The sequence below is a fragment of the Suricata suricatta genome, chromosome 12, assembly GCF_006229205.1.
Source record: "Suricata suricatta isolate VVHF042 chromosome 12, meerkat_22Aug2017_6uvM2_HiC, whole genome shotgun sequence".
In the NCBI taxonomy this organism is placed as follows: Eukaryota; Metazoa; Chordata; class Mammalia; order Carnivora; family Herpestidae; genus Suricata; species Suricata suricatta.
In genome coordinates this window covers 101,172,992-101,182,753 of record NC_043711.1, presented here as the reverse complement: position 1 = coordinate 101,182,753, position 9,762 = coordinate 101,172,992, and the positions used below count along the sequence as shown (strand labels likewise).

The window sequence follows — 9,762 nt, the reverse complement described above, 5'->3', positions numbered from 1 at the left end:
TGGGGTTCCTGGGGCCGGAAGCAGCCTCAGGCCAGGCTCAGATGGTGAGGCCTGGGGTCTAATTATAGAAGGCAGGTTTTGAAAGGAAGTGGCTGTTCCGATGAACACCCTGGGGTTTGTTCACCCTTCGCTGAGACCGTCCCCACCAGAGGAAATGCGTGAAATGAATTCAGCTGCCAGGCCAGGGGGGCCCCTGGCTCCCGGCTCAGGCTCAGGGCGGGCCGGATCTGGCTCCGCCTCCCTCAGGCCCTGTCCACTTGAGCAAGCCCTGCCCTCCTGGCACCCTGGATGAGGAGACAGGGACCCGGCCCAGATCTGGTTTTCAAAGGGCTGTGAACCATGGTGCTTGGAGCGGGGGCACCAGAGCCAGGAGCTCTCTGAACCTCAGTTTCCCCATCTGCCAAATGGGTTGATGGGAACCGCGCCCCTCACAGAGCTTTCAGGAGGACTCAGGGGTGAGGTCACGCCGCCAGCTGGACGCAGCCTGGCACGGAAGCGGGCTCCGTGGGTGCCTCATGCGGTCGGACTGGCAGGGCCCAGTCAAAGTGAGACTACGGGGCCCCTTGCTCAAAAGATACGAAAAACGTCAAGATGGAGAGAGCGGAGTGTTAAACCTGGTGCGCCTGTGAGGCGGAGGGGAGGCCCCCGGGGGTGGGGGCTGCTCCTTACGAGGAGGGGTCCCTCTGCACGACCCTCGTCAGCGGACCTCCACGTCCAGCGTCAGAGCCCGGCCAGCCGCTAGAAGGCTCCTGTTCCAGCTGTCAGGACGGCGCGCACCGAACGGGGCCGTGAGCCCACAGTCACCACCGATTTTTGGGTAAAAACCAGGCGGGGGGCCGAGGCTCCCGCCTTCTCTCCCGGCTGAGGGGGGCCCTGGGGGGGCCGGGGAGCCTCAGCAGAATTCAGCTGTATGTGTAACATTTTCTTTCTGAAAGACAAAGGGATTAGCAACTTGTGACAAAATCGTTAAGAATGTTGAACTCTGGGTGGGGGGAGGGGCTTTACTCTTCCCTGAAGTTTTCTGTATCTTTTCTATTGTAAAAGCAGATTTCACCCCTTTGAAGAGTTTGAAAGCCATCAGATTAGAGATACCTATTCGTGGGGCGCCTGGCGGCTCAGTCAGTTGAGCTTCCAACTTCGACTCAGGTCATGATCTCGTGGTTTGTGGGTTCGAGCCCCGCGTCGGGCTCTGTGCTGACAGCTCGGAGCCTGGAGCCTGCTTCAGAGTCTGTGTCTCCCTCTCTCTCTGCCCCTCCCCTGCTCACATTCTATCTCTTTCTCTCAAAAATAAATAAACATGAAAAAAATTTAAAACAAGATGTAATTCACTTTCCATAAAAGGCACCCCTTTACAGCATCCGATGCCGTGACCACTTGCCTGAGCACCTGTCGCCGGGATCCAACCCCAGAGCATGCCCATCACCCCGGAAGGACCGGCTGTGCCCCGTACCCCCTCCCGTTCCCCACCAGGGCCCCTTCTCCGGTTCCCTCTCTCTTGGTGACTCGCTCCTGCTGTTCTTTCAGTTTCTGTTCGTGTGTCTGCCTGTAAGTCGCTCCGCTGCTTTCTCACACACGTTCTGCTTTTCTCTGTTTCTCCTTTTCTCCCTCTTTCATTCTGAAGAGGACACAGGCAAACCCCAGAAAACAAATAGAAAGCAACCAAAGGGCATGCTCGGTGCTCTGGAGACAGACAGGGTGGGGAGAAAGAATGTCTGAGGGCCCCAGCCGGAAGGGGCAGCCACGGGGACCCCTCTGAGGAGGGGACAGGGAGGCCAACGCAACAGGAAGAAAAGCAGCCACTGCTGAGACGCATCCAGGCAGAAGGGCAGCATGAGCAAAGGCCCTGGGGCAGGAAAGAACCTCAGGGGACAAACCAAGCAGAGACGGGGGAGTGGACAGGGGCCTCCCTAGGTACCAGGCTCCCAGGCTCTGAGGAAGGAGCCTCAGCCGGCCCACGGACAGTAAGTCACAGATGAACCTCAGAGAACCTTCCAGCACCCCCACGGGTCGGGGGACAGACCACATGCTCAGCACGAGGGACCCTGAGGTAGGCAAGATCCACCTTGGCCTCAGAAAGAGCCTGCGGGGGAAAAGCTCAAAACAGTTTGTGGGTTTGATGAACTCAGTTATTCGCTTCAGAAACACTGAGCGTCTGCTGCAGGCCGGGCCTATGCGGGTACCTCCCGGGGCTTGGAGTGTAGAAGCATCAGCTCAGCCCTCGTCCTGACCACGTGGCAGAGAAAGGCCGCTGCTGAGAAGCCCATTCAGCCAGCCAGCGCGCAGCTCCGGGGCTCTCTGCCCGGGGCCCTGCCCCCAGTCCCCAGGGTGTCAGCTGAGTGGCCTTGGGCACATCAGTCTCCCTCTCTGGGCCTCTGTTTGAGAAGGGACAGCAGTGCTGGGCCCCTCCCCCACCCTGCCGTTCAGAGAGCCCCCCCTGGCCAGCTGGTGGGGAGCCCCGGAGGGTGGGGAGCCCCGGAGGGTGGGGTCAGGCCGCTGGGGGCGGGGAGGGCCTGTGCAGCAGCTGGAGGCTGGCTGGTGTCCTTAAGTCACCGAGGGCAGCACCAGGCTGGTTGGCTGGAACCCAACAGCCTGAGTCTCATTTGTGATGCAAATGGATGGCAGTGGCTTGGGGCCAGGGCACACGTCCCCAGCCCGGGCCCCTAGCTTTTATTCTGAGCAGAGCTGGGGGAGGGGAGGTGGGGGACCTCCCCAGGCAGCCTCCAGGTCCCTTTCCAGGTGCCTCAGGGGTGAGTGGGGACCCCAGGGCAGAGACACATTTCTGGAGCCTGGGGCTGGGGCCGCCTGCCACGTGGTCCCTGGAACCAGTGGGAATGTGGCTGCTGGCAGAGGGCTCCGTCCCTGGGGTGCAGAGGTCACCTCCCCGGCCTTTTCCCTGGGATCCCGCAGAAATCAGGACACCACCGTGTCCCAGCCAATGCTTCCTGGCCAGTCCCCAGCCTCTACCGCCTCTCCTGGTCCCCTGCCCAGCTACGGCCATGCAGACCTCGTCCCCCATCTTTCTCGGCACTCAGGGCCTCTGCCAGCCTTTCCTTCCACCTGGAGCGCCTTCCCCCCCACTGACACCGTCCCGCTTCGGGTCTCTGGCCCTACAAGTTTGTGTGTACTTGTATGCACAGTCTTCTTCTTAAAGACAGTGCCCCAACCTGCGTGAACTTCGGGCTGCACGGGACCTGCACCTGGCCCCAGTGGTGGGAAAATGTTCCCTGACACTCGCTTCCCTGGTCCCGGATTACCTGAGTCGGTCACGTCCCCGGTTAGGTCATTCATTCATTCAACAAATATTTACTGAGCAGCCATTACGTGCTGGGCACTTTCCTGGGCACGGGAGCTAGAGGAGGGAACAAGGCGGGCAGAAATGCCTGCCCCAGGGACTTACATTCTATGCCGGGGCCCTGACGGGCAAGCAAGGAATATTCAAGTTATAACTGGTAAACGCAGGCTTGAGGCTTGACGATAGCGACAGAGAAAAAGGAGCAGGGAAGGGAACACGGCTGTCATTTTTTAATGTTATTTGTTTATTTTGAGGAAGAGAGTGTGTGTGTGAGTGGGGGAGGGGCGGGGCAGGGGACAGAACCCCAAGTCATTGCTCTCAGCTCAAAGCCCAACAGGGGGCTCGATCCAGAGAACCAGGAGCTTGTGATCTGAGCCGAGATCCAGAGTCAGATGTGCACCTGAAGGGGCTGTCATTTTTCATGGGTCCCAGGTAAGAGGGGGGGCCATGCGGATACCTAGGGATGAGAAGTCCAGGCGACGGGAATAGTAGATGCAAAGGCCCTGTGGCAGAGGCTCACCTGAGAGGCCTCGACGCTTCTCTGTGGTGTTTATCAGCCGGCAATTAAGTAATTATTCCAGCGATGGCTTCCACAGTTTCTGTCTTACCCACTAAGACCTTGTATTTGGTAGTTGCTCAATAAGTAAATGGAGAAAGCGTTTCTGTATGTATCTTTCTGAAGGGAGGGAACCGGGCTGGTGATGCAATGGAGCCCCGCCCCCACCCCCCACCCCGAAGCTCTCAGGCTGGGCTCACCCAGCACCTGTGCTGGGAATGGGGCGTGGCCTAGGGGACCCCCAGGCAGCTTTCCCAGGAGCCTGGGGGCGGCAGGCACCAGCAGCTGGGAGCCAAGCAGGAAAAGAATGGGGGGAAGACTCCATGGTGTCCCAGCGCCGCTTGAGGCACACGTGAGCCCCCTGTAGACACCCCAGAAACAACCAGGAAACCATTTCAGGGGGCCAAGTTCCTGCCAGGTCACTGGATTCGGGAAATGAATTTTAAAAGAGTGGCCCTCGGGCCCCAAGTAATTATCGCCTTCCACTCCCCTCTCCCCTGCCCCGCCCCTGCCCCTGCAGGGGAGATCCCAGCGGCTCAGGTGCTCTGGGAGCGAGAGTCAGTATTAGACGCCTGCCGGCAAGGCCACTACGCCTTCTGCCCTGGCCCAAGTTCTCAGACAACTGGATGTGACTCCTGCCTGCGACCCAGGCGGAGGGAACAGAGACGCCCCACCCACATGGGGGTATGCCTCTGCCTCTGGCTGACAAGGAGGGAGAGCGAGCTCTGTGGGCACCGAGGGGCGGCCCTTGGAGGCGTGTTCGGGACACATGCACCTGCTTGATGCAGGCGAGAATGCAGAATGCAGGTGTCCAAACAAGAGGCGCCGGGTGTCTCCAGGGAGAGCAGTGGGGGCCGGGGGAGGGACGGGATGGGGGAGATTGCTCCATGCCCCCGGTCAGCGCACTGGTAAACAGCTAGAGGCTGCGCACACTGCCAGCTGGGGTGCCAGGGAGGCGCGCCTCAGCGGGACCTGTCTGTCCCCCTCCCCACTAAGCCAACCCTCCGGCAAGCCAGCCCCCCCCCCCCGCGAGGAGGCAGGGTGGGCGCAGACAGCCGGGAGGGGCAGGTGCAGGCTCAGGGTGGTGTCACGGTGTCACGCGCTATTCTGGGCCACCAGGCAGAAAGGGGTGGAAGTCACACTGGGGAAGGTCTCTGACCCCGTGGGTGCAAACGCAGAGGTGCAAGGGGGACGGTTTGCAGGGAAGGGGACAGAACAAAGATGCCAGGGAGTGCTCCAGTCGGGTGCCATGCTCCCGACACCCAGGGGCTGCTGCAAAGCTGAGGCCCTGGTGCCCATTTTCATTTGGGTGGGGCTGGGGGAGGGGCTAATGCCTCCTCCCCCCACTCAGCTGCACCGCACCGCGCCACCCTCCCCCTCCAATCCGGGCCACACTCTGGCTCCACAGACCTCCCAGCTGTCCATCCTGGCTGGGCACATCCAACCTCAGGCCGTTTGCCCACACTGACCCCTCCGGAAAGCTCCTCCCACCGCTGCCTCCACACGTGACTTCGGTCCAGCGGCCTTCTCCAGATCCACCTCCTCGCCGACCCCCCGGTTCTCCTCCATCGACTCCTTCTCGAACTTGTAACTCTGTGATTTCCCTGCCTTGTGCCTCATCAGGTCAGCTTCGTCCTCACCCTCGCAGTGGCCGCTCCCTCCCCAGGGCCTGGCACAGAGGAGGGCCTCGGGCATTTGTGGAAGGCACAAAAGAACCCACCTCGGACCAGGGGACGGGAGTCAAGAAGGGCGGGTGCCCCAGGGGAAAGTGAGGGCACAGTTACAGAATGTTGGCAAAGGTCCGCAGAAGCCCCTGCACAAGGGGGCAGGTGGGAGGTCCGGCCCTGTTTTCCCTTCTGGCAGCGCAGCACCTGCCGGGTGGGCTGGGGGAAGGGCCCCGGGCAAGGCCGGTGCAGGCGATTCAGAGTCTGCAGCAAACCCGGCTGGGGGAGCCCCCTGCCCCGGGACCACGTCGCCAAACTCACGCGAGAACAACAGGAAGCCTTTCCCTACTCAGAAGCCTGCTTGACTGGGACACAGAGTAAATAGACTGATATTTATACCCGGCCGCACAGCGGGGGTGCCGGGCTCCGAGGCAAATATGGTCACACTGAGTTCGTAGGCCCTGGGGGAAGAGCAAGGCTGTCCCCAGAGGAGGCGGCGGGGGGCATCCACGTCCCACAGTCCCATGGACGACTTTGATGATGGGGGGGTGCAGGGGGGAGGGAGGTCACTGTGCGTGCTCCGCTCGCACCCAGAAGAGGCAGCTCCCCTCCTTTTTCCCGGGTCCAGAGCCGCGGTCGGAGCAGCCACGTTCCCCCGCGAACTTCCTCACGAAGACGAACCCTGGGCTGCCTAGGGTGACTTCTCAGCTCGGAAGATTATTTCATTTAAATTCTTCAGAATCTGTATGATCAGCGAGTGTCCTGAGTCACCGCTGCCGTGTGCCAGGTCCGCCTCCGTCCCCAGCCCAAGACGGGGGACAGATATCAAATGAGCAAACAAGTAAGTGCACTGAGAAAAGTAAACCCTGGCAGGTGCTCTGGGGAGAGGGGGGGCAGGGCAGAAAGCCGGCTGGGGAAGGGCCCAGCACAGAACAGCTGCAGGAAGGGCCCCTCAGGGCAGAGGAGCGTTGTGCAAAGGCCCTGTGGTCTCTGGCTGCCTAGTTCTAGTGGTTTTTTGTTTCCTTGTTGCCGGTCTGTCTCGCCCAGCAAACTGGAAACCCCGCCAGGGCAGGAATTTGCTTTGCTCCCCGCCATGCCTGCGGAGCCTAGAACCACGTCTGTATACAGCAGGTGCTAACACATATTAGCACGGTTTGCTGAACGCAGAAGCGGCCAATGGGCTGGCTGTGCGCCACGGGGGCAAGTGGCAAAGCAAACTGCGGAATAGCGAGGTCCCACAGAAAAAGCCCTCCTGCCGTGTCCCCCTGTTCTGGCGGAGACATCGGAGGGACGAGCACAGACATTATGACAGGGGCGTGGGATTGGAGGGAGTTTCTCCGGCTCTTCTGCAGACTCCTTCCCACATTTCACTGTGAGATTATGTTTATTTTTAATCTCTTTGGGTTTTTATAATTTGTATGCATTTGTGGGACCACATTCAAACAAAGGATCAAGTCAGAAGAAAAGTCCGTAGTCACCAGACATAGCTGCCCAATCTGCCCTGAGTTGTGGGACCGCGCCATTCGTCGGAGCCTGGCCCTGCCCCGTCCCCTACTTCAGGGTGCACCTGATGGCTGGGGGCGACTGTCCTCCCCCCCACCTCTCGTGTCCACCCACATGCCACAGAGCAGGAGGCTGTGGGCTGGGGTGACAGAGTGTGGGTAGAGGGGTCTCGGAGAGGGCTGGGTCCCTCCCCAGCTTTGTTACGCAGGGCACCTCCCCTCGTGTGACCCAGGGACACAGCCCAACACGGTGACTCACTCCCTATGGAGGGCTGTCCCTGCCCCTGCCCATGACCTCTACCCTGTGAGGCCAGGAGGCGCTGGGCACCGAGAAGGACGGGGTGACTGTCCAGCACGTCATCCAAACTGGAAATGACCCTCCACCGCAGATCAGTGCAGGGAGGCCCCCAGAATTCTGGGTTTCCGTGGTGACTTCTGTTGCTTTTTTCTGGAATATTCTGTCACGGTTGCTCCTCACTTTTCCAGCGCCACTGCCTTGCTGGTTTCCTAGGACTCGCCTGGTGAGTGGCACACAGCCCCAGCCCCGCGGGTGTCCCTGTGGGCTCGCCTCTCCTGGGCCCTCACGTGAGCGGAAGCGCACCAGATGCCACCCTGCCACGGGCTTCTTGCATTGAGCGCCACGTTTTCAAGGTTCGTCTGTGTTGTTGCCTCTATTAGAATTTCACTCCTTTGTATGGCCAAATAATATGCTTGATTTATGGAGAGAGAGTGTTTGTTCACTGTTCAACTGATGCACATTTGGGTTGCTTCCACTTTTTGGCTATTTGAATAGCGCTTCTGTGAACAGTCACGGGAGAGACTGTGTGGACGTTTGCTCTAACTTCTCTCGGAAGGACACAGGGAGTGGGATTTCCGGGGCAGGTGGTAACCCTAGGTTTAATGGTCTCAAGGCCCTCCAGGCCGTTTTCGGCTCAACACTCCACCTCCTCCATGTTCCTGCCCACCAGCACCCGCCCACCTACCAACATCACCAACCTGCCAACCCACCCACCTCCCAGCACCCGCCCACCTGCCAACACCTGCCAACCTCCCAGCACCCACTCACCTGCCAACACCCGCCCACCTACCAACACCCGCCCACCTGCCAACACCCACCAACACCACCAACTGACCAACCTACCCACCTACCTACACCCACCAACACCTGCCAACACTCCCCAACCTACCAACACCCGCCAACACCCACCAACCTACCAACCCACCAACACCTACCAACACTTAACAACTTTCCAACACCCAACACCACCCAACTTACCAAGACCTAACAATACCTACCAATCTACCAATGCCCACCAACCTACCAATGTCCACCAATCTATTGGCACTTTACCAATACCCACCAACACCTACCAACATGTGGTACTGTCTGGGTTTCCATTCCAGCCATCCTAGGGGTGTGGAGTGGAAGCTTACTTTTTTGCTTTGATTTGGACTTATGGTTATCCGTGTGTGAGTGTGTGTGTGTGTGTGTGTGTGTGTGTGTGTGTGTGTGAGAGAGAGAGAGAGAGACAGAGCACAAATGGGGGAGGAGCAGAGACACACACACACACACAGAATCCGAAGCAGGCTCCAGACTCGGAGCTGCCAGCACAGAGCCCGATGTGGGGCTCGAACTCACACACTAGGAGATGGTGACATGCACTGAAGTTGGACCCTCAACCGACTGAGCCCCCCAGGCACCCCAACACTTACAGTTATTCTTTTAAGCCAATTTAAGTTGTGATGAAAGTTGGCCGCACGGAGGTACTCAGGGAGGATTTGGGAGCCGCAGGAAGAAAGAAGGTGGCCCCTCTCCCCTACTCTCACCAGCTGTACTCCGAGAGAATTAGCAACAAGGATGTTTTAAACTGAACCATCAACACCTTAAAACGGAGGGGGCACCCGACTGGCTCAATCGGTTAAGCGTCCACCTCTTGGTCTCAGCTCAGGTCTTGATCCCCGCGTCATGAGTTCAAGCCCCATGCTGAGCTCTGCGCTGGGCATGAAGTCTACTTAAAAAAAAACTAAAAAGGGAACAAATTTGAATTCTTCTGACTACAGAGGCTGAGTCTTCTCCAACTTCTAAAGACCAGCTGGAGCTGACCAGGGTCTCCTGGGCTCGTTCCCCCGATGCCCCGGCTCCTGGAGGTGGGCCTCGCCCCTGCCCGCCCCTTGGCCTCCCACCACCCCTGCTCGCCAGCGGTCAGCACACCCCAGAGTCTCCCCCACACCGCCTCTGCGGCAGGACCCAGTCTCTGGCCAGTTGGCATCATGAGCCCTCCTGGGCCAGGGCACAGGCTGCTCGGCTCCCGTGGGACCAGGTTGAGGCTGGTGCAAAAGGCCGCAGTCCTGAATCTCCAACCAAGGTTTAATAGGAGCCCCCAAGGTCGCGAGGGGTGTGGGGCGGCCGTGGGCCTCCAGGGACGGGCAGGACAGAGAACTCGCACTTACTGAGCACCTCGCCTGTGCCTACCACTCAGCGGGTAGGAGCCCTGGGTGTCGCTGTAAGTGACGAATTCCCTGGGACCGTGACTAACCGTAAACTAACTTGAATTTAAATAAAATTAAAAAAGAGAACTGTGTGGTACCGTAGACCGGAGGGGGGAAGGGCGGCCCCCGGCCCCCGGCCAGCTGACGCTCATCAGGGGTGCCCAGATCAGCGCAAGCAAACGGATGGCTGCATACAGAATCCCGCCCCGGTGCCGGGATGGGCACCCAGACCCCCTCGGTTTTGTCACTTGGCCGTAA

At 59.5% G+C, this 9,762-nt stretch overlaps 1 long non-coding RNA gene across 2 annotated transcripts; it reads left to right on the top strand.

Moving 5' to 3' along the window:
• The first annotated feature begins 5,249 nt into the window (after positions 1 to 5,249).
• Positions 5,250 to 9,123, top strand: LOC115273964. Of its 2 annotated transcripts, XR_003901022.1 has the most exons (4): positions 5,250 to 5,471; positions 6,141 to 6,353; positions 7,501 to 7,665; positions 9,076 to 9,123. It is a non-coding gene; the product is annotated as an uncharacterized LOC115273964 (long non-coding RNA). The 2 variants fall into 2 exon arrangements; XR_003901021.1 differs by lacking the exon at positions 9,076 to 9,123 and having other exon boundaries at positions 7,501 to 7,737.
• Positions 9,124 to 9,762: the final 639 nt, after the last annotated feature.